Source organism: Lampris incognitus, chromosome 10 (assembly GCF_029633865.1).
Source record: "Lampris incognitus isolate fLamInc1 chromosome 10, fLamInc1.hap2, whole genome shotgun sequence".
Classification (NCBI taxonomy): domain Eukaryota; kingdom Metazoa; phylum Chordata; class Actinopteri; order Lampriformes; family Lampridae; genus Lampris; species Lampris incognitus.
Window position 1 is genome coordinate 11,506,674 of NC_079220.1, and position 19,928 is coordinate 11,526,601.

Sequence of the window (19,928 nt, forward strand, 5' to 3'; positions counted from 1 at the left end):
CTGTATTTCAGCTTTAATGTTGTCAAATATATATAGTTATAATAGTATAATTTATAATTATATTATAGTTAAGTTAATTAAAAGTTATAATAATGTTATTAATAACTAATAATATAAATATATGTAAAATATACATATACACACACACACATATATAGTATTTTTTTCCCCGGAAAATTAATAATTAATTACTATTAATGTTGTGAAATATTAAACAGAGAGTGACTTAAGGGTGATCTCAGCTACTCTTGATCAGCTGTCAATCCACCACACAATCCAGGAGACGTGAATTAGTAGAACTGATAACATTATTAGGTAGACCCCACGTAGCTGAGTCACCTAAATGATCACCAAGAAGTGTCTCACAGGAGTTTTCCCAAAACCAGCAGAGGGCACTGTACGTCTCCTGGCTTCTAATTAAAGTCATCAGTTACTCTCTGAACTCTTGGCTCAGCGCAAGCAGCTCTATGCCCCGTTGGGAGAGTGAAAGAGACGGGATGAGGAAGGACATCTTCCCACCCAGGACTGTCGGTCACAGTTACATTGTGTGTGTGTGTGTGTGTGTGTGTGTGTGTGTGTGTGTGTGTGTGTGTGTGTGTGTGTGTGTGTGTGTGTGTGTGTGTGTGTGTGTGTGTGTGTGTGTGTGTGTGTGTGTGTGTGTGTGTGTGTGTGTGCATATTCATGGTCCCTAAAAATAAAAGAAAGTGAGGAGCTCTGTGCTCAGTCAGGACATTTTGCTTTTCCCCACAACTACAAGGGTCTATTTTAGGGTTAGGGTCTGGGATGAAGGTGGAAGTAGGGTTTAGGCCACTTTGAGATTAAGGTTTAAGGCTAAACATGTAGCTCTGGTGGTTAGCGTTAGAGGCTACTAAATAGTCAGTGCGGGGTCCTCGCAAATAGGATTACAAAGCTGTGTGTTTGGATTGTGTGTGTATGTGTGTGTGTGTGTGTGTGTGTGGGGCGTGCACATATTGCATTAGCAGTCTTATGACCTCTACATTCTCCGTAAGCATTCTTACATCAGACCAAAATTTTGATTCATTCTTAATTTCATTTGGGGGAAGTAACTCTCTCTCTCTCTCTCTCTCTCTCTCTCTCTCTCTCTCTCTCTCTCTCTCTCTCTCTCTCTCTCTCTCTCTCTCTCTCTCTCTCTCTGTCTGTCTCTCTCGCTCTCTCTGTCTCTCTCTCTCTCTCTGTCTCTCTCTCTCTATCTCTCTCTCTCGCTCTCTCTCTCTTTCTTGCTCTCTCTATCTATATCTCTCATTTTTGATTCATTCTTAATTTCATTTGGGGGAAGTTAATCTCTCTCTCTCCCTCTCTTTGAATCGATCTTGGTTCAATGATGGAAGTAGGACTCTTTTTGTGCATGTTAATTTAAGGTAGTGACTATGTCTGATGATGTCATTATTCATTGTTAAAGTTTGTTTTCTTGTTAAATAAAGAGCTGTTGTAAATTCAAATTCTCTCTCTCTCTCTCTCTCTCTCTCTCTCTCTCTCTCTCTCTCTCTCTCTCTCTCTCTCTCTCTCTCTCTCTCATTCTCCTCTTCCCCTGTATCCCTGTTTTCCTCCAAGTAAAGTCTAGCATGAATTAATTTATGTAGAACCGATGCAACCTGACTCTGTGTGTGTGTGTGTGTGTGTGTGTGTGTGTGTGTGTGTGTGTGTGTGTGTGTGTGTGTGTGTGTGTGTGTGTGTGTGTGTGCGTGCGCACTAGTGTGAGCGTACATGCCTATGAGTAGTGCATTTGCTCATCTGTCCATTCTTTCTTCCGTCCGCTCTGTCTCTTGGCCTCCCTGCCAGTCTGTCCACAAGTCATGAACCTCCATGTCTGCCAGTCTGTGGTGTTTTTGCACAAAACAAGTGTGTATTCACCAGTGTGTTGAAACTTGGAAGTTGAGTTGAACACCCAGGAGTGCCGCATTTAATTTGATTTTGGGTCCCTGTGAGGGTGAAGGCCCCCGAACCTCAGAATACACGTTGGTGTCGTTTAGAGCCTTAACGGACATTTCTGCCTCTTACAGCAACACTTCTTTATCGGTCTCTCTCTCTCTCTCTCTCTCTCTCTCTCTCTCTCTCTCTCTCTCTCTCTCTCTCTCTCTCTCTCTCTCTCTCGCTCTCTCACTCTCTCACTCTCTCTCTCTCTCTCTCGCGCGCACGCTCTCTCTCTTTCACTGTCTCTGTTTCTCTATCTTTGTCTGTCTCTGTGTAATTCTCTGCACTAACCCATTGAAAGCTTGTAGCACAGTTTTCTCCCATCCACCCTTTTATTAAAAACGTTTTTAGAACACATCTCTGCAACTCTACCCAAGATAATTTTATCTCTTTATTTCCCTGAAATCTTTCATTTTTTCCCCCCGTGGCTAACTTCCCAAAAATCTGTTCCCGCCTGTAAATAGGTTCCTATTATATCGCTTTTCTGTGGCGTACATTTTTGTTTCCCCGGGGACGTCGTTTGACGTTGCTCCGCTAGGCTAACGCTTTCAGTGGGAATGTACGCTTGGAGCGGGTGAGTCACAGCCGGAGAACCAGACGAACCTGTGAGCTCATGTTTTACATTTGCTGTGGCAGGTACGTCCGGCCAACCTCCAGTTCAGACAGATTTCAGCCGACTTTGCCCGGGTCAGGCCAACCACAACCCACCCGCATTCCAGGAAGTCTGCCTCTGATTGGCTAGTACTCGTTGCCTCTGTTGGTTAGATTGGTTAAGGTTAGGGTTAGAGATAGAGTTAACCAATCAGAGGCAGGGTAGGGACGGGTCATCCCAGAATGCTGGTGGGGAAAAAATAACGCTGACGTATAGAGGAGCGCCGGTGGCTGCTGCTGATGTGGAATGGTCTGTTGAATCCGCTGTCATGACAGTATTAAACTAACTGGACAGCATATTTTCTCGAAAAGAATAACAAACACCTGGGCACGGTGGTCCAATGGTCAGCGCTGTTGCCTCACAGCAAGAAGGTCCTGGGGTTCGAAGCCCTGGCCGTCCCAGGACCTTTCTGTGTGGAGTTTGCATGTTCTCCCCATGTCTGCGTGGGGGAGATCAAAAAGACGTGCATGGTAGGGTTAATTCCCCTGTCTGTGCCCCTGAGCAAGGCAATGGAAAGAATAACTGGAGTTGGTCCCCGGATGTTGCATCTGCACACTGCTGCTATACTGTAGTATGGGTTAAATGCAAAAGAAAAATGTCATTGTAACCTGTACAATGACAAAATAAAGTGGCTTTCTTTCTTCCTTTCTCTCTTCTTAAAGGTTTTCTTGATGAGAAAGATGTGTTTGCCGTACTTGCAACAGGATTTGGTAAAAGTAGAAGCGCTACTTCACACGTTTCGTTGCTCTGATTGGTTGGTAGGTCTATCCAATTGCGTCCAGGAGCATTTTGGTCTGTGCCCGTTCATAATGCCCCTCGAAAATCGAAAATGAAGCGAGAAGAGCCGGACTAATTAGCATTTGTGAATTCGTTCGGTTCCCAGGCTAGGCGAGTCATGTTTTAGAATGCACACCCCCTCATCTCTGCCATTTGTTTTGTTTTATGAATAAACGTCATGTGCGGATACACACTGAGATGCAGTGTGCCAGTGAAACCTTCAGTGTCACCTCTATTGTATAAACAAATTGCTAATTTTGATTTTGGATCAAATAACTTCCTGCTAAATAGCGGTGAACTAGCTGTGCTGGGCTTGTTGGCGTGAGCGCTAGTATTAACATGCTAGATATTGCAATGGTTTGCTAGCTATATGTTAACCCTCGCGGTTACACTAGCCTCATGGTCTGATTGTGTGCCTTGGGTGTTGATCACGTGACACTTGTATGTAGTGTGATGTTTTATACCCTGCATTTCATCTACGTTTGCGTTTCTTTGATAGAATGTGGCGAGGGGCCAGTGTAAAGCGTTGATGCGGTGTGTCTTTTTCTTCTCCATCCCAAAAGAATAAAACCCCACAGATCTCCAAAACTGGTATGTGTCTCACTCAATAACAACACAACGCAAGAGCTGAGTAGATTTGAGTCTGCCGCACAACTACGTCAGCAGCAGGAGATGAAATGCTTCTAAATACCAGCCTCTACGTGAACCCCAGCCTCTGGTTGGAGATCAAGGTTGTTTAGCCCAGTTAGGTCCCTCAGCGTCGGTCTTAAAACTTTAGCCTGAGCTCTGCTTTTCTAAATACTCAGATGCATGTACATCTCATACCACCGTGGCTTCTTTCAGCGTGAGCTCTGTTGGTTTTGTTCTTCACCAATCAGATTTGTATACTTTACCTCGAAGTGTTCTCAATCCTCAAGTGGTTTCTCTCCTCTGATTCTCTTTTTTTCCCGAACCTCTCACCGCATGCCCTCAATTCTGCTCTGGTCTCATTCTCTAAAATACTTCAATTTTCCCCTCTTGCTGTGCCACTCGTCACCAGTCTTCTCCTGTTCATACAGTTCCAGCCTGGTCGGCCTTACGCCCGGCTCTTTCAAACTCTTTTCCATCAACGGTAATAGCCTGCTGAGCGAAAAATGGACAAACAAAGGGCTGTCTTTGGAAATACGGCATGTGACGTGCTAATTTTGCAGGTACCCAAGCAACTCTGACACATTTATACTGAGGTTGGGGGTTACCAGCAGGCCTTCACCCGATGTCAGATTCAGATATTATACAATCCCCTCTCAGTTACACATTTCCTCTGAGGTGTGTGAAGTAGTGATTGTGAATAAAGTGTCCTAATCAACACTTCGAGACTAGCTCCTGCTTTGAGGAGAGGTAAAGAATGGTCATTTACATCACATCAGTCAAATTTCCAGTCAAGAGACTGCAACAAGTGTTTAGGTGGTGTAGGGGTCTATTCCGTTGCCCACCAACACGGGGATCGCCGGTTTGAATCCCCGTGTTACCTCCAGCTTGGTTGGGCGTCCCTACAGACACAATTGGCCGTGTCTGCGGGTGGGAAGCTGGGTGTGGGTATGTGTCCTGGTCGCTGCGCTAGTGCCTCCTCTGGTCGATCGAGGTACCTGTTCAGGGGGGAGGGGGGAATAGCATGATCCTCCCACGTGCTACGCCCCCCTGGCGAAACCCCTCGCTGTCAGGTGAAAAGAAGCGGCTGGCGATTCCACATGTATCAGAGGAGGCATGTGGTAGTCTGCAGCCCTCCCCGGATCGGCGGGGGGGTGGAGCAGCGACCAGGACAGCTCGGAAGAGTGGGGTAATTGGCCAAGTACAATTGGAGAGGAAAAAGGGGGGGGTGTTGAATGGGGTGGCCAAAGAGGGGCCAGTTTATTCGGGGGAGGTGGCATTCAACTTGTTATTAATATGTACAGTATGTTCTTTACAGTACAGTTGGAGCTTACATAGTTGTACAATCAAGAGGATAAGGAGACATAGTTTGGTGAATCAATGAAAATGACTAATTGGAATGATGGGAGAAAAATCCCCCCCTCCAAAAAAAAAGAGACTGTAACAAGAACTGTTTCTATCAATATTTGGCGTATTGCATTGGTAAAGTGTGTAGTGTTCATTGTTCAGCAGCAGTGCATGTCTGCAGTGCCACTGACTTCCTCTGTTCTCTCTGTAATTTAAAGAGGCTGGATTGATAGGTTGGGTTTTAATGGGGAGCTAGCCTACTGAGAAGAATCCTTGTGTTTTTTTGCCGTTATTCCATTTGATGCAACTATATATATCTAACACAAAATACGCCTTCTTATTGTTAATGATCTCTTTTGTTTATTTAGTCTTGTTTTATTGCCGTCATTACTTGCCGATGAAAGCTTCACAATGCAAGTCTGGCACAGCAGTGGTGCTTGTTTGTTGTGAGCGCTACTCCCTGCAGTGACATAGTGTAATGAAGGCTTTGTCTACCGCCATGTGTTCACCCATTCAAAACTTCTACCTTAGTGCATGAGAGCCTCGTTTGTTACCGACAATATTGTGAGACCGGACATGTTTGTGATATGTGAGGAGACTGCAAAAAAAGCTGGCCAAACAAATCAGAGACTCTCGCAGTGAAGCTGCATGGTGTATTTGAATCGCCAGTGGGTGCAGAAAATTTAGGGGGGGAAATCGCCTATTCTAGCTTTAACAACCAAAACTCTAATATGCAACACCTGATAAATCCAGTATAGCTGCAGGTGAGGTCAGTGTTCATTTCAAAGGCGGCACAAATGTGTGCAGATGTAGTCATTACAGGGTTCATAGTGCACCCCATGACACTGTACTGTGTAGACCACTCCTGTACGTTGTTATTAGGGAGGTAAGTGTTATGTAGTTTGTCCAGTGAAGTTGGTGAAAATGTTTATTTTTGTTTCTGCAGCAGGATTTTGAGTCCTTACGCAGGCTTCACTTGAGTCTGTTAACTGTCTGCACTTCAGAGGCGCTCAAAGGGCCGACAGAGGCATTCTGTCATCGCTCTCAGATCCGCAGTCAGTGGGGCTGACATTAAACTGCACCATGTCTCACCCAGGGGAACGACTGAATTCGCCTTTTACTCCTTTTCCATGGTAACAATGACTTCAGTGACTTCACTTCCCCTCGAAAAACCACGTACATGCACATAGCTTTGCACAATTGCACAGACATGAAGAGATGCTTAATCTCTCTCTCTCTCTCTCTGTCTCTCTTCTCTGTCTCTCGCTCTGTCTCTCTATCGTTCCGGTTTCTCTCTCTTCTCTATCTTTTTACCAGAGGTGGCTCTAGAGGGCACCCAGAGGTGGCTGAGGGCCCCCCTCATTAAATACCTTGCCACCCCGGTTGCCTTCCAAAACAGACAAATAAATAAATAGGTGCAGATTTTGTCAAGCGGTCAGGTCAAATGACAACAAGCACTTCGTGATAACCTTACTGGTCTCAGAGCAGCATTCCCACAATTCTTACAGCAGACCATAAAATTACAGGCTCAGGTTGGACGGTTTGGAGACAAAGCTAGAGAGACAAGATTGAGATGGCTTGGACATATGTGGAGGGGAGATGCTGGGTATATTGGGAGAAGGATGCTGAATATGGAGCTGCCAGGGAAGAGAAAAAGAGGGGGACCAAAGAGGAGGTTTATGGATGTGGTGAGGGAGGACATGCAGGTGGCTGGTGTGACAGAAGAAGATGCAGAGGACAGGTAGAGATGGAAACGGATGATCCGCTGTGGCGACCCCTAACAGGAGCAGCCAAAAGTACTACTAGTAGTAGGATCTACTATAGGTATTTTTATAGGCATGTATCTGGATATTTCAATACTCCGCCATAGAGCTCTCTGCAAATACCATAACTGCCATGTAGTAAGGAGGGAGACTGAAAAGCTGACTTGAGCGCAATATTTTCTAGTCTCTATGACTTCAGATAGGTTTCTTATTCTATCTTGATGCATGCACAATAATCCCAAGTAAGGAAATCACAGAAAGTTGAATCAGTTCATCTGGACACAACATTTATTGGGAGAAGCGTTTCCTCACTCAGCTAAGTGACCTCTCCAGACTCAACTGACTGCAGGTATCCCCACCCTTATAAACACTACAGTGCCAAAATGACCGAGAACAATGATCGGATTGATGTGCAAATTACCGTGACCATTAACAAGAGTTTCAATGGCCATCCATGTGTCCTATTCACAGACTGCAGTCAGTTGAGACTGAAGAGGTCACTTGGATGAGTGATGAAACGTTTCTCCCAATAAACGTTGTGTCCAGATGAACTGATTCACCTTTCTGGGATTTCTTATTCCGCCACTTTCCAAATGGTCGTTTGCCTTGTTTCACCAAATGACGTCTCCTTATCCTCTTGATTGTACAACTATGTAAGCTCCAACTGTACTGTAAAGAACATACTGTACATATTAATAACAACTTGAATGCCACCTCCCCCCCAAATAAACTCACCCCATTCAACATTTTCTCCCCCCCCCTTTTTCTCCCCAATTGTACTTGGCCAATTACCCCACTTTTCCGAGCCATCCCAGGCACTGCTCCACCCCCTCTGCTGATCCCGGGGGGGGGGGGGCTGCAGACTACCACATGCCTCCTCTGATACATGTGGAGTCGTCAGCCGCTTCTTTTCACCTGACAGTGAGGAGTTTTGCCAGGGGGACGTAGCACATGGGAGGATCACACTATTCCTTCCAGTTACCTCCCCAAACAGGCGCCCCGACTGACCAGAGGAGGCGCTAGTGTAGCGACCAGGAGACATACCCACATCTGGCTTCCCACTCGCGGACACGGCCAATTGTGTCTGTAGGGACGCCCGACCAAGCTGGGGGTAACATGGGGATTCGAACAGGGATCCCCGTGTTGGTAGACAACGGAATAGACCGCCACGCCACCCGGATGCCCCCCCCCCCATTCATAATTTTCTGCAGGCGCCACTGCTTATCCCATCCCTCTCTCCCCCACTTCTCTCTCAACTACACATGTGTATACACTCACCCTCTCTCTCTCTCTCTCTCTCTCTCTCTCTCTCTCTCTCTCTCTCTCGGCTAATATGCTGCTAACCTGGGTTAAGTAGACAGATGGCAGGGTGGGCTCCGTGGTGGGAAAAAGAGGAGGGGGGTTGTTTGCTGCTGCAACATTGCCTGCCATTGGAGCTTACGTGTCTGGGAGAGTACTTAATAACTTCTGTCCCTGGACGTCTGTTCCACCTCTGGGACGGAGAGCAAAGTGAGTGAGAGCGAGAGAGGGAGAGAGACGGATAACGGCTGGAAAGGGGGAAGACGAGGTGGACTACGTAGGGAAAACTCCCGAATTGAGGAGTGAAAACGGGGTCTCTGATGCAGATGTTGAATCTAAACCATAGGGAAAGGGAAATAAAATTAAATCCAGCTTCTAAATGAAAACAGGGCTGCATACAATTCGAGAGAAAATAAAAATTCAAAGATGTAAAGATGAAATCGTTACCATGGCCGAGAAAGAAAGCCCAGGGAGATGCGGCTAGAAAACCTATTCATGGAAGGAGATTGTCAGTTTTTTTGGGGTTTCTTTTTTTCACAGCACATTAAAGTGGCTCCCATGATGCTCTATCTGCTGTTTGTATCGGTGCCGGCGACATCCACAGAGGAGGATAAAAGATAATTTACCACAGCCTTCACAGTTCACGCTGTGCCTGGAACACGGCTCTGATCTCGCCGATTGCTTCGATAACAACTTTGCCCGGCCCCCGTTGCATGGAGGCCGTATCGAGGAACGAGTCGGGATGTTTACATTTTCAAACAGCCCACTCCTCTGCATCCCCCCCTCCCTTTACTCCTCTCTCTGTGTCTCCCCGAAGTCTCTTTTCTCTTCTGCTAGTCTTAATGTTCGCTCTCTCTGAACAACTTGTCCCCCTTCATTCATTCATTCCTTCCTGGTTCGTCTCTCCTCTGATATTTTCTCCTCTCCCGTCTCCAAGTCCCCCTCTCCTTTCATATTGGTCTGTCTCTCTTGTCTTTTTTTTATCTCTGTGTCAGTCCCCCCCCCCCTTTCTGCTCTTTCTCTCTCCCCAAAGACTTTCAGGTTTACAGCTGGGCTGCCTTTGGGAGCTTCACATACCATTTGCCTGGCACAGCATGCTGTTGCATCAACCTTATTGGATATGCAGCTTATGGAGAGTGTTTGTGCACGTGTGTGTGTGTGTCTGCCTGCATCTATCTGCTACACAACAGAAGACACACACACACACTCCTGTGAACTGAGATTAGACGGAGCAGCGCACGTCATTCCAGCCTCCTCACTTTGATCCTCTCCCAGTCAGACGGGGAGAGGAGATACCTGAGGGGGTAGCGCTGGGCAATATGGAGAATTTCATATCGATGTTTACAACAATACCCGCTCACATGTGAAATAATACCGCGAACCCAGCCGGGGTTCATGACGTTGAACTGATGGGCAAAGTACGATTTCATCCCGAAACGAGTTTTCAAATAATACCCCCTCAAATATTTCAGATCACATTTTGTGAGAATGAGGAGATTTAAGGTCTGGGAGAGGGATTGGATTTTGAAATACAGAATGTATCTGAGCTGCTGAAATAGGGCCCTGTGATGGACTGGCGGTCTGTCCAGGGTGTCTCCCCGCCTGCCGCCCAGTGACTGCTGGGATAGGCTCCAGCATCCCCGCCACCCTGATTGGGATAAGCGGCTTGGATAATGGATGGATGTATGGATTTTCTCCCCCCTTTTTCTCCCCAATTGTACTTGGCCAATTACCCCATGCTTCCGAGTCATCCCCGGTCGCTGCTCCACCCCCTCTGCCAATCCGGGGAGGGCTGCAGACTACCACATGCCTCCTCCGATACATGTGGGTTCGCCAGCCACTTCTTTTCACCTGACAGTGAGGAGTTTCACCACGGGGGATGTAGCGCATGGGAGGATCGCACTATTCCCCCCAGTTCCCCCTCCCCCCTGGACAGGTGCCTCGACCGACCAGAGGAGGCGCTAGTGCAGCGACCAGGACACATACCCACATCTGGCTTCCCACTTGCAGACACGGCCGATTGTGTTTGTAGGGACGCCCGACCAAGCCGGAGGTAACACGGGGATTCGAACCAGCGTTCCCCATCTTGGTAGGCAACAGAATAGACCGCCACGCTACTCGGACGCGATGATGTCGATGTTTACAACATATCCGCTCACATGTGAAATGATACCATGAATCCAGCTGAGGTTCATGACATTGAACTAATAGGTAAAGTATGATTTCGTCCCAAAACGACTTTTCAAATAATACTCCCTCAAATATTTCAGATCACAGTTTGTGAGAAATTTTATGTAATAGCGTCTTGCCATTAATTCAAAAAGCAAAATTCTGCATCACGATATGACAATATCTGAATTTCATCCCAATACAATACCAGTGAAGGATGATGAACGATAATATTGGGTTATTGCCCAGCCCTACCTCATAGGTCCTGCATGGCAGGCGTAACGTGTTCTCCTCAGCACCGAAGCGATTTCTGGCAAATGACAATCTCCAAACTGTATTCACCAGTTCTGAATCCCAACTCTCCACCCGGTCTTTTCGGCAGGCTGCTGTCACTAAATTGAAGCTCTGTGTCCGCTTGGCTGTGGTGGGTCTTTTCCTGCTAGCCTTGCTTGTTGTTGGTTTGATTATCGTACCCTCCTGTTCTCCTTTAAGGTCGGTCTTATTTTCCCTCTTTCTGTTGTTTACCCCTTTAATAGCTTCTCCTCACTCCATATTTTCGTCCTCTCGTCATAATTAATGCACTGGCAGTTTGAATGAGCCGCGAAAATTAATTTGGCTCGAGTGTCATTGACCCTTTTTTGTTTCTCCTGCCTCTTATCTTCGGATATATTCCATCCATGTGTCTGGAATCGCAGTCGTTTTCTGTTAAAACTCATCTGACATGGGAAGTGGGGGGAAATGAGTCAGGAGAAAATGGGGGAAATTGGTTTGGGTAAATGAAGGTTCAAGGTTTACGTGTGAGGATGCTCCTGAGGGAGGCTCCGCCGATGACACGGAGGATTCAAAGCCCCTCCCCCCCAACAATCAAATATTCATTGATTGAATTAAGAAGGAAAGCAACCAACATGCACTCGGGTTTACAGGTGGTAAAATCAACAGCAAATAAACGGATAAAAGGATCATCCAAAAAAAAATTTGAATAAAGGGAACATGAAACAGAGATAAAGAAACTGAGAAAGCAAGTTAATGGTTGCAAACATTATAAAGGTGCACATAACAGACAGCATGCGTGATAAATATAATCCAAAATAACTACAAGACCAACAGTTATACTTCCTGCTAACAAAAAAAACAGCCACATAATGTTCCTAATCTCGGGGCCCAACTGGTGCCACTAATGAGACCACCAACAAACCCTAGTACATACATATTATATATATATATATATATATATATATATATATATATTCAGCACACCCACGCCATGTATACTGTCAAATATTATTATGTGGTTATGTGGTTCTCCTGATTTCTGCAAGCGAGAGACGTTCTCAGATCAACATTTGGCACAGCGTCCCCGGGCCGTCGTATCATTCAGCTCTTCAGATTCATTTAGGTATCACATCATGGTTAGGGTTACACTAAGGTCAACATATCACATTTTTATATGATAAAATTTCTCGCTTGCAGGAATAAGGGCATCCATTACTATGTGGCATCATGTTGAATAGAAAAAATAGTAGTAGTATAAAAAAGTATGAGTAAAAAGTATATTTGTTGTAGTATAAAAGATCTAGTGAGTTATGCTGCTAATAATTTGTAGTAGTATAATTAATAACTAGTCCTTTTTTCATTCTACATGATGCTACATAATAATGCGTATTCTAATTTCTGCAAGTGAGATATTTTCTCTGATCAACAAAATTATGGACATATGTTAAGAAATATATGCACATGTATACATATATTTGTCACAAAACATTGTACACAGAACATATAAAATCAGGTAGAGAGAAAGACAAAGAGAATGACATGCAGACAGATACATGGATGCAAGCAGACCGACATACCTTGGCATCTGGTTTCTATTCATCTTCTGCAGCACATCTGAAGGGATTTAACAGAGCAGATTTGACAAAAGGAAGCATGAAATGGGTGGAAGGGATGGACAGAAAGTGGGAGAATATATCCTACTTTTTCTCTTCTGATGTAAAACTGCTCAAAGGTGACAGAAATAAAAAGGGGGATGAAAGGATTGGGAACAGTGATGCAACACAACAGTAAAGAATTTTGTATTGTTGCAGTAAAAGCTGCAGGAAAACCTCTTGGATTATAACCTAGACTAGAGGTCATAATCAGTATGACAGCCAACGTTTTTGTGTTTGGAAAGAATAGTTTCGTCAAACTAACAGTATTCGAAAGGTGCAAGCTCACATTGTATTCACTTTCTATTTAATTCCGATATCTGCAATTCTATTCTTGATGAAATTGTACCATTTAAAACCAGGAAAGCTAAATACATGTCTCAGCCCTGGATAAATGAAAACATTCCTGTTGTAAAACATAAATGTTGTAAAGTGGCACATCAGTGGAAGGCCTCTAAGCTCCCTGGCCACCATGAGTACCTTAAAGCTCTGATGAAGCTCTTCAATACAGAGGTTAAAAACTCTTGACACCTACTTTTCCCATCTCATTGAATCTAATATTTCTTATCCCAAGGTGCTTTTTAACACTGTAAGCTGTTCCACTGATGTACCCCCTGCCCCTTCTGTAGATGCCTCTCCTGAAACCGGCAATGAGTTTTTCAACTTTTTTACTCAAAAGACCTCCCTCATTCATCAGAGTATTACCTCACCCATAGATCCCCTGTCAATTTGTCTATTCGTGAGGCCTAATACTTGTTTCGATCTCTTCAACCTTGTCTCTCAGCCTACAGTTAGATGTTGTCAACAAAATGAACCCCTCCTCCTGCCCTCTGGACATTCTCCCCCCTCGATTAAAAAAAAAACGTTTTTAAACATATTTTGTCCTTTTATACCGAACATTTTTAATAGCTCTTTTTTCTGACACTGTACCCCGCTCTTGCTCTTGTTCAACCCCTTTTAAATAAACCTGGACTCAATTCAAATAATTTCAAACATTTTAGGCCTATCTAAACTTCATTTTTTAGTCAATGGGGAGAGGACTTTCTGTGTTGGTATTGCTGAGTCTAGGTCTTCCACTTCTACAGTTCATTACGGGGTTCCTCAGGGTTCAGTGATTGGCCCGATTGTGTTCACCATTTACATGCTGCCAGTGGGACATCTGATAAGATCACACAACATCAGTTTCTAGTTTTACGCAGGTGACACCCAGGTTTACCTCAGCAGTGACCCTAATAACGTAAATGAAAATGTTTTGCTTATAAACTATCTCAAGGACATTCATAAATGGAGGGCTTAAAATTTCCTTCAGCTCAAAAAAGACCAAGATTTTGATTTCTATTTGACGCTGACTCCTACAACACTTAAATTACAAACTTGCAAAGTTCATACTCTCATCTTATTACTCCTCAGTGTAGAAACCTTGGCGTTTTAATTGACAGCAACCTCACTTTGAACAGCCACATCAAATTCGTCATACAGTCATGCTTTTTTCAACTTAGGAAAATTTCTAAAATTAAGCCATTTCTATCTACCAAAAACCTTGAAACAGTCATTCATGCTTTTATTTCATCGCAGCTCGATTATTGCCATTCCCTTTTCTCTGTTTACAACAAAAAGTCAAATTAATCCAAAATGCAGCGCCAGGATTTTAACAGGTACCAGAAAACGAGAGCACATTACACCTATCCTTTTATCTTTGCACTGGCTGCCTGTTAGTTTTAGAGTTGATTTTTTAAATTTTACTTATCATTTTTAAAGCCTGGAACGATTTGGCCCCAAGCTATATTTCTGACCTTTTCACTCCTCATGTGCCGTCACGAGGCCCTGAGGCCCTCAAATGCTGCTCTCCTAGTTCCTAAATCCAGGCTAAAAAACAAAGGTGACAGAGCTTTTGCCATCAGGGCCCCCTAGCTTTGGAACAGCCTTCCAGAGGAGATTAGGGTGGATAAGTCTCCGCTTAAAACACACTTTTATAGTCGAGCCTTCCTGTGAGCCTTTTATCTTATCTTCCCACACCATTTGTTTTATTGTTTAATTTCTACATTTTTATTGTTAATTTTTATTACTGTGTTTTATGTTTTATTGTTTTATTTTACTTACTGTTTTATTGGTGGTGCTATTGTTTTTATGATTACACTTTCATGATTCCTGTTGTTTTTATCCTGTAAAGCACCTTTTAAACCTTATTTTGGAAAGATGCTATATAAATAAAGTTCATTATCATTATTATTATTATTATTATTATTTTGGCATAAGTGCATTTTCATGTTTCTTGGTCTGTATGCATGTACAGTGCTGCAAACGATTATGTGTGTTTATTTTCAAACGCGTGTATTTGTGTTACTGGCCGTTTGCAAGTATGTGTGCATTTGTGTATGCAATGTCTTATAGATTGTTCATCACACCATGACAAGAAGGCCTTGGTCGTAAAGTTTTGACATCCCAGCGTTCGTGGTAAGGGATTGATCAGGCTGTCTGTGTATTTTCTGTTCTTTTCGTCCGTGATGTGCTTTGTCAGCATGTGGTCCATCAAGTCAATCCCCTGGTGTAACATAAACGGGAATATAACTGGTGATGGCGACCCAAATGCGCCGCAGCATGTGCAGTGTCTCTCACGTCATCCATTAGCCAGGGTCTCAAATCACTGCCCCACCGAGATTGAGGTCACTGTAGATGATGACAGATAATGGGATGCTAGTGACAGCTCGGTTCCTCGTGGTTCTTTACGCACGGATAACCTTTCCAATCTTGTCAGAAACGGTCGGTCCGCGGCTCTTGAGGCGTGTTACTCCGACCGTGGTTTCGGAAACCAGTTAAGATTATTGGTTAATCTGTTTTGTGTCCACACATTGTAAGAGGACTAGTTTGCTTCCAGTGTACTAATTGCCTCGGAAAGACTTCAACAGCCGTTTATGGGTTTTTCATAGATTTCTGTGGCTAGAAAGATTGATGAGTCTCAGTTGTAAGTGTACCGCGCAATGTAAACGGTCATCCGTCTTGATCATCACCAGTCTATATACATATTCCTTTCTTGGGAGACTCGGTGAGGTGCAGCGCAAGGTGAAATTGAAGCACCCAGCACAGATGAGATGAATGTTGACCTCTTATTTTAGGGAAATTTTCAGTATTATCAACCTTAGTTCCCTCCCATCTTCCTCATTAAATGTGGCCAGTTCAACTACTGTGAGGTGGTAGCAGGCTCAAAGGCTAAGGGTCGGGTGGTGCATCGAAACACCTGTCTACCAAAACCATCTGGACATGAGTGCCGCCTTATTGACCAAATAGGACCTTGGTCAATCTGAGAAAAATATCACCCTGTAAGCAAGCCAGATCTACTGTAAGAGACATTAGAATTTGTTGTTCAGTTTCAATGCAATATTTGAGGCTACAGATATGTCAATCAAGCCTGAGTGCTCTATGGACACCTCGTACTTTAAACAAATATCATAAATTGCATACATTGCAAAATTATCATTTATCCGTACATGATTTTGTAGTACATTGTTTTGATCCCACTACCATAGAGCAGTCTGTAAATGAATGATGCTGATTAGCGGGAGACAACAATAAAATCTGAGGAAGGTTTCACGGTATTACGTAAGGATGGAAATTTATATGATGAAGCAGTCATAATCGTGATATGACAGAGTATGTCTGTTTTTGTTTGTTTTTTCTGGGTGGAGACGTCGTCACGTGTCTGTAGCGTTGTGTGCTCATGGCGGTCTCGCTGCTGTGATCCAGTGCTGTCGTGCCGGCTGGTGCCAGACTTCTGGCTTGGTCCCCCTCAACTTGATTGAACTGATTAATTATCAGATGATGAGAACATCCTGGGCTGTGTTCGTCTGGCGTTTTCTCTTTTCATGGCTTGTCCTTTGACTTAACGTTCACGTATACGTCAGGGCCTTTGAGAGACTTGTGCTGAAATGTGGAAAGAGACAAATGGACGTCTGTATTTTCCAGCAGCGTCATCTTTTGTCTATCTGTATTCTTCTGTTGTGTGTCTCTTCTGCTCTTCTCTTGCCCACGTTTTCCTTCTTCTTTCTTTGTTGCTAATCCCTCTCTCTCTTCCTACCGCTCTCTCTCCCTCCTTCCCTCTCTCTCTCCTTTCCTCTTTCTCTCTCTCTCTAGCTCTCTCTCCTTCCCTCTCTCTCTCTTTCCCTCTCTCTCTCCTTCCCGCTCTCTCTCTCTCCTTCCCTCTCTCTCTCCTTCCCGCTCTCTTGCTCCTTCCCTCTCTCTCTCTCTCTCTCTCTCTCACTCTCCTCCTCCTCCATTTCCCTGTTTTCCTTTCATTTCAGCACTCTATTTGGATCATCCTCAGTCTTTGTTTTCTAATGCTTATGTATTCATAGACGCTGAAGGTCTGCATTCACTCTCACATTATTTCAATATCCAGACGCAAATCAAGTTACTGAAGAGAATCTTCCAACTGCTCCACGCCGACAGAAATGTCTTCTGTGCTCATGGAGGCGTGATTAAATGCCAACAGACAGACAAATACATGTGTGCTCACTCTCTCTCTCCCCTCTCTCTCGCTCCCTCTCCCCTCTCCCGCTCCTCTCTCTCTCTCTCTCTTGCCACACACATTCACACACACTTGTACTAAGAAAGTTCAAAGCCCAATTTATACTTCTTGTCAGTTTTAATATGTGATTCAGCTGAGGATTAGGGTGAAGGTCAGGCTATCTTCTCCTCTTCCTCTTTGTGTATCCCTACACAAGTCTTCCATTAGGCGGCCCAGTGCAACACACACTAGCACTGCGTCTCCATGTCTACCTGTTATTTGCCAGACGGAACGAAAGACTTTTCCCGACTTCACTTTTTAATTTTCGGTGCGTGTGTGTGTGTGTGTGCACATGTATGACTTTATGCATATGTGTGTATCTTCCCTTATTCCACCCGACACTCGCAGTAGTGTAACGCAGCAGCGTCAGTTCTGCACCCTATGACCTTCTCCCTACCAAACCCCCCAGCCCAAGTCCTCCCAGGACCCGAGCGCCATGGTCTTGGGTGCATCATAATATTGGTGCATTGTCAGTTTGTAATTGGGTTTAAGAAGTTACAGCCCCATCTTCTCTGAACTACAATGACAGCCTTATCACTTTCAAAGACGAATCCTTGTGAGAGTGTTAATGACAAAGACAATGAGTAGCAAATGTTCTACGGCAATGAGAGGCGATCATTTAAAAGTGATAAGGGTCAAACTAAGTCGTTGCATGAGTCACACGGATCGCTTTCAGCCACAGCTGTGAATTATTCATTTCTACAGTTTTACTCCTTATCCCATGACTTTCAAGTTCCTCCGCCACCGTCCCGGACTGATCTGGTCGTCGTTTCTTTGGTCAACACTCGCTCGCTCACCCACTGCAACTTTCCCTGATTTGCAAATGTCAGGGTGGCTCTTTCTCTCCCTCTCCGGACATCTATGCTTTTCTCTTCATCGCTCCCCATCTCTTTTTGTCTGTTCCCTCCTAATCATTTTCCATCTCCCTCTCTCCCTCTGTCTCTTTCCATCTTTTTTTTGGGGGGGGGGGATTTTTTTCCCTTTTTTCTCCCTAATTGTATCCAGCCAATTACCCCATTCTTCCGAGCCGTCCCGGTCACTGCTCCACCCCCCCTGCCGATCCGGGGAGGGCTGCAGACTACCACATGCCTCCTCCGATGCATGTGGAGTCGCCAGCCGCTTCTTTTCACCTGACAGTGAGGAGTTTCACCAGGGGGACGTAGCGCGTGAGAGGATCACACTATTCCCCCCAGTCCGCCCCCGAACAGGCGCCCTGACCGACCAGAGGAGGCGCTAGTGCAGCGACCAGGACACATACCCACATCTGGCTTCCCACCCACAGACATGGTCAATTGTGTCTGTAGGGACGCCCGACCAAGCCGAAAGTAACACGGGGATTCGAACCGGCGATCCCCGTGTTGGTAGGCAACGGAATAGACCGCTACGCTACCCAGATGCCCCTCCTAATTGTTTTCTATCTCCCTCTCCCTGTCTCTCCCCCCATCTCCTTCTTTTTCTGTCTCTTTTCCATCTTGTCCTTGTTCCTTGACTCCCTTCACAACTGATTGTCTCAGAAGGGGAGTTCTCCATTCAGAGATGATCTTACCACTGTGGGGAACAGGTGGGAGTAATTCAGGACTGGTATAACAGCATCACCATAATACAATACCGCAGCTTAATACGCTACCAAACAGCTTGATAGACTGCGTGTTTGAGAGCACCCGTTCACAAGTTATAGAATATAGTCCTTGTTTTCACACATTTCATTTTATACCCGAGGATCCCTCCGTGCATGCTGCAGACTGGCAGTACCCATGGAAACAGTCTTGTCAGTCACCATGTCTTTTAATGGCCTCTTTAATGTGGTTGTCTCAAGTGTGACAGTGCCCCTAGCATCTCCTATTTGAGATGCTATTCGCTGCTGATTAAACTCCCTCAGCTTTGATTTAACGGCTTATATCTGTGTTTAGAGGGTTGCCATGGAGCCATTAGAGCGATCCCCGGTGGGTTTTTGTTTCCCTAATGGAAGAAAGGACACCGTCGGGCGTGCACTTCGGTGCACCACTGCAGCGGCTGTGACTCCGCATGCTATTTGCTCGTTTGGCTTGCCAGGACCCACTCATCAACACACACACCCTCGCCCCCGCCACACACACACACACACACACACACACACATGAAATGTGAGACATGAAACCCAGCCGAACCCTCATCATCCTTCCCTGTCTGTGTCCGTCCGTCTGTCTCTCCCTTTATCTCATTCCCTCTGCGTCTCCCCTCTAATCCTGCCTGACGTTTTCATATAAATGGCCATAAGGTATAGGAAGGGAAGGAGCCGGGCCGACAGGTTAGTGGAGCACAGTCGGTATCAGAAGAGGGACTCACGGTATTTTTTGTTTAGCAGTTGTCGGAATGGTGTAAGATTAAGGACACCGTACTCGGTACTTATTCATAGTCTGAGTTTGTTCCAAAATAATCACCATAATGTTTTCCTGCATCCTTAAGTGCACTCCACCCGCATACAGATGAGTTTCCCAATTCGAGCCTCTCAATAAAACAGTCATCAATCTGGAGAGGCGCCGCTGTGCAGACTAACAGGGAGCAAATGAAAGACAATTAGCTGTCTGATACCTCTCTCGCCAGCCTGATGCTCCTTAAGAAAGGACGAATGAAACAATATGTTCCCTATGACAATGATTGGTGTTTTTAATCACCTAAATGGATCTCTGGACAGAAGCGAGTTTACATCTTTATCTGACCACCACCAGGGAGTCTGTTGTTAATAAAATAGATTATGATTAAGGTAACTAATTAGGTTCTTTTCGAATTTGAGCACCGAGATCGTTTGTCATGCTAAAACCCTCGGAGCGGAGTCAGCAGTGCCAGATTTTCATAGATGAGTTCATAGATGAGTGTCTGTGTGGGCTAATGGTTCT

General features: G+C 44.9%; 1 protein-coding gene across 1 annotated transcript in view; it reads left to right on the forward strand.

The window, feature by feature from the left end:
- The window catches only part of plppr2a (phospholipid phosphatase related 2a), a 93,302-nt gene that overhangs the window by 62,939 nt on the left and 10,435 nt on the right, over positions 1–19,928 (forward strand). The window lies entirely within an intron of this gene.